The following is a 5,357-nucleotide window of genomic DNA, read 5'->3' on the forward strand; positions in this document are numbered from 1 at the left end:
TCCCTAGTTGTCCAAGGGAAATAACAATCAAATCTAGTTCACAAGGGCTATTTGGGGGACTGAGTGATACACATTAGTAAGAACAGTTTGAAAACCAGGAAATAATGATAGTTACTATTTTCAGTACGAGATGGTTTGAGGGACCCTCTGATGGTGATGGTGAATGACTGTGACATGACCACACGATTTCCCGTCCATCATAAAAGTTTTGGGCAGAGTCTTTGTCTTACAAATGTAGTCCCTGAGAACCAAAAGAGTGATGTCACATTAATAAAGTCCTGCAGTAATTAGATCATTTCCTTTTTGTTTTGTTTTTTTGCCATGACCCACAGTATGCAGGATCTTAGATCCCTAACCAGGGATTGAACCTGAGGTCCCTGCAGTGGAAGCACAGAGTCTTAACCATTGGATGGCCAGGGAAGTCCCTGGATAATATACTTTTAATCCATTTGCTTATTTTATTCAAGCTTTATTAGTCTATATAATACGCATTGCACAATACGTGGCACTAGTAACTCAGTCTTTGGTGCTATTAGACAGATCAGGTTCCCCACAACCAGAAAGGAGAGAGGATGGAAGAATTTATGAGATCTTCTGTCATGGAGACCCAGCAGGCTCCAACTCGTCAAGCTGGCCCAGGGAGGAAAATGGAGAGTACATTAACAAAGCAGATATGCCCATCCTCCTGGGATGCAGCAGTAAGGTGCTTTGTTTGTGCTTTATTTTCACGGAAACGTTTTCCCAAAGGGTAAAGAATTTCTGCCATACTCCCTAAGCAGTATAATCACTTCCTTCTTTGTTTTTTCACCAAAAACATCAACAAGCAACCAGGACAGAAGGTGGCCGGAACCTGCTCTGTGTGTCTGCCTCTCAGAGCCGCAAGCCAGAAGGAGGGTGCCCCTCACCGAGTTCCTGGCATTTGATGTCCAGTCTGGAAAGGAAGTGTAGCCATCTGCCCTGGACTCTATTGAATAGATAGAGCTCATGGACCATTTGCAACAGAAATAAGCCCTCTAAGGCAGCCTAAGAAATGATCGCTCCAGGGTCAGAATAAAGCCCCATAGGATGGCAGAGAAGACGGGATGAGAGAAGCAGGTCAGTGCCTGCTCCTCAGGACCCAAGACAGAGCCATGGCTGGCTGAAGCCGTGTTCAGATTTCTCTCTGACACACCACTGATACTGGTGAGAACCAGAGAACCAGGTTCAAGGGGTCTCATGGAAAACATTGGCTCCAGTGCCTTTCATTTACAGATGAGGAAACCAAGGCTGAAAATGAGAGGGTGACAGCAGGTGAGTAGCAGAGCCAGATTCAGAGGAAACTGCCGCTCTTCTCACTACTCTAGCAGGAGTTGTGTCACTGGGTAAGGATAGTCAGAGAAGGGTGGTGGTGGTAAGTGACCGTCTCAGTGCTGTTCTGTGTAAGGAATCATTCCCACAGCCTGAGAACCCCATCAGCAGACCATCAACAGGCCTCCAGATAATACAGTTTACGTCAAAACAACTTTTATTTCCTGAGTGTTTTCTCAGCTGTGCCTTAAAATAAAATATATGTGTCTAATCTCCTCCAGCTCTGTGCTGCCTGCTGCCATCAGAGAACAGTGAGGAAGTGCTGATTGAAAGAGGCTGCAAGAGTGTGAAACTGCTGGGAAGCTAGGGGAAGGGTGACAGCAGCGGAGAAACCCATCGGGCAAGCTTAGCTGGGTGCATCTCCCATGAATGTCCTCCTGGCTCAGCTTCTGGGCATGGTTGGAGTGGGAAGGGTGTGGCCAGCTAGACCTGGTCTCATTGTCACACAGAGCAGGTGCTCCCCATCACTATAAAGGACGTCCTTTCAGTGGCTCCAGCACAAACTGTTAAAGGTATCCCTGACTCTCCTTTTCTCCCAGTTTTCATCCACTCCAGCATGAAACACTGTTGGTTCTGACTCCATAATAGAGCCTATGTTGGTTTCCTGGTGGTGCTATAACAATTCACCACAAAGGTAGTGGCTTAAAATACAACCCGATTTATTTTATAGCTCTGGAGGTCAGATGTCTGCAAGGATGCATTCTGTCTATAAGCTCTAGAGGAAAATCTTTTCTTTGACTTTTCAAATAAGCTTCTAGAAGTCAATTCCATTCCTTCTTTCATGGCCCCTTCCTCCGTCACCCAAGCCAGCAGCAGACCATCTGCTCTTCCATCCTCACGTTGTCTTTTCTCTTTCTTATTCTGCTGTATCCATCTTTAAAGACCCTTCGATTACACTGGGTTCATCACATAACCCAGAATAATCTCCCCACCTCAAGATCTTTAACTATACCTGTAAAATCCTGCTTGTCATAAGGCTTTAGGGAATGGGACCAGGACATGTTTAGGGGCCAGTATTTGGCCTCCCACACAGCCCAACTCTGATTATATTCTCAGCATCTCTACAGCTACTAGCCTATGCTCACCCTCCATTATCACTCGCTTAGTTTATTGCAGTGTCTTGCTAATATTTATCTGCTTTTGCCATCCTTCAACCAACACTACTCTTTCCTGACACCCATGAGCTCTTCTAGAAACAGCAGTCAGAGTGATTTATTTGAAATGTAAGTCAGATCATGCCAAACCTCTGCTCCGTGTGCTTTCTGATCTCCAAGGCCCCTGTGATCCAGCCCTGTGATCCAGGTACCTCCTCCGGCCACTCCCTCCCTCTGCTCACTCTGGCCCAAATGCACTGGCCTCCATGTGGGTCCTTGAGCTTCCCAGGTACACCTGTGCCTCATAGCAGCTTCCACTCGCTGTTCACTCTGCTTAGCACATGCCTCTCCAGATCCTCCTCCCCTTATGGCCTTCAGCTTTTTGATGAAATGTCACTGTTTTAGTGGGACCTACCTTGACCACACAATCACTGCAGATACTGATTGCAGCCAGGAAATTAAAAGACGCTTACTCCTTGGAAGGAAAGTTATGACCAACCTTGATAGTATATTAAAAAGCGGAGACATTACTTTGCCAACAAAGGTCCGTCTAGTCAAGGCTTTGGTTTTTCCCGTGGTCATGTATGGATGTGAGAGTTGGACTGTGAAGAAAGCTGAGCGCCAAAGAATTGATGCTTTTGAACTGTGGTGCTGGAGAAGACTCTTGAGAGTCCCTTGGACTGCAGAGAGATCCAACCAGTCCATTCTAAAGGAGATCAATCCTGGGTGTTCATTGGAAGGACTGATGCTAAAGCTGAAACTCCAATACTTTGGCCACCTCATGCGACAAGTTGACTCACTGGAAAAGACTCTGATGCTGGGAAAGGTTGGGGGCGGGAGGAGACGGGGACGACAGAGAATGAGATGGCTGAATGGCATCACTGACTCTGTGGACATGAGTTTGAGTGACCAGGAGTTGGTGATGGACAGGGAGGCCTGGCGTGCTGTGATTCATGGGGTCGTGGAGAGTCGGACACGACTGAGCGACTGAACTGAACTGAACTGAACTGAACTGAACCTTGACCACCCAACTTAAAATAGCAAAATCTTCATAATACAGCCACTTCTTTCCTCACCTTCCCTGATTTATTTTTCTTTCTATTATTTGTCTCAAGCTGGTGTACTGCAGGATTTACTTATCTGTTATTTTCTGCCTCGATCTGTCCCCACCTCACAGAAATATACACTGCATGAGGGCAGAGATTCCTGCCATTTTTGCTCACAGCTGAAACACTAGCCCCTAGAAAAGTACCTAACATATAGTAGGCACTCCACAAACATTTGGTGAATACATGAATGAAGGTTCTTAACCTCTCTAAGTCAATGAATGAAGTTACCGCTGAGCCAATCTTCATACTTACAAAATGGGAATAACAATATCCATTTTGCACATTGTTCAGGAGGTGTTTTGCACATGCCTTCTGTTTTCTGTCCAGCCTCCAACCCTTCTTTCTATTTCTAAAGAATATCTCATAATATGAGTTATGGATGAGATGAAGTGCCTTCTTCCCATCCAAGGAAAAAAGTCTCCCACTCTTTATTTCCAGGCATTTGTAATGGACATATGACCAAAATTTGGCCAACAGATGCTTCTAACCAGCGACCCAGCTCTGGAGAGATAATGGGCTTTACTCACAGTCTCTCTGGTGTGGTCCAGGATTATCTAGACATGGCGCTGTCTCAGTTAGTCAGTTATGGCTGAAAGACCCTCCTTGCACTGAGGGTTTTCTAATACATACTCCTCTTGGCCCTCTAAGACTGCCTTGGCTTCAGCCAGTGGTCCAAATCCGGTGCTCCTACTTCTCAAATCAGTCAGCCCTCTCTGGTTTCCAATCGGTTCTTCCTTCACCTATGCTAATCAGAAATTTTGTTGCCTGCAGCCAAGCTGCTGTAGCAGACTTGAGGGGGAGATCTGGAATAGATTCTCCTGGCATCCAACCCAGATTCAACCTGCTGACTGGAGCACCCAGCTTCTAGCACACCTGAAGGTATGTAGCTAACAGCTTACACAGAATGGTACTCAAAGAACTGGCCTGGGCTGATGGGAGCTGACTCCCCAGAGACACTTGAGAGGTTATCCCATTCTTCACCCCTTATATCCAATGACTGACTGATCCAAGGGTCAAGAAGCCTAGACCTCTTGCTTCAGTGTGGAACCACTCTCCTGGGTGAAGTATCCTGAAGCAGACTGACGCTTGATGTCACCTGAGATCACATGTTGCCTGGCTCTCCTCTTCCCTATCCTCTCTTCTCATTCCTTTGGAGAGTTTTTTTCTTTTTTTTTTCCCCTGAGGAGCATGCCTTCAGTTCACCATGTACACCCAAATCCCTTCTCAGTTTCTAATTCCAGGGAACCTGGATCAAGACAGATCTCAACTAACAGCTAGAAAAAGAGAAATAAAATATTTACTTAGAGCACTCCTAGCCAGTGCCTGGCACAGAAAGTCCCAATAAGTGCTAATGACAAAAGTCAAAGCCTGGCAATGGTAAACTCACTGCCTGATATCACCTCACACCACATCTAGATTGTGCTCTGACCATCCGAACAAACAGTTTCCTTAAAGGATGTTTCCCTGGATACATCATGGTACTTTGCTCTATTTCTCTCCTCTAGAGTCATCTGAGCCACACCTGATAGCACTTTCGTAAGAGAGCTGTGCAAATAATAGAGCAGCAATCCTGCTCCTTCCAAGGTGCTCTCTTCACTGAAAGGAATATACCGAGTCAAGCAGACACAACTGTCCCACCATCACACAGCCCTTTGTAAAGAAAACTGCCCTTGTACTGTCTTCATTGAGTGATGGGGGTTCCCTCTGGCTTTAGGAGTAGTTGTATTTATAGGCTAGAACCTGCTTCTGGCCAAAGGTGCTAGATCAGAAAGTGCCCACAGCCTAAGAATTGCCAAAATATAGGCTA

This window comes from Moschus berezovskii, chromosome 1 (genome assembly GCF_049115385.1).
Source record: "Moschus berezovskii isolate FMDL1 chromosome 1, NW_MosBer_1.0, whole genome shotgun sequence".
Taxonomy (NCBI): Eukaryota; Metazoa; Chordata; class Mammalia; order Artiodactyla; family Moschidae; genus Moschus; species Moschus berezovskii.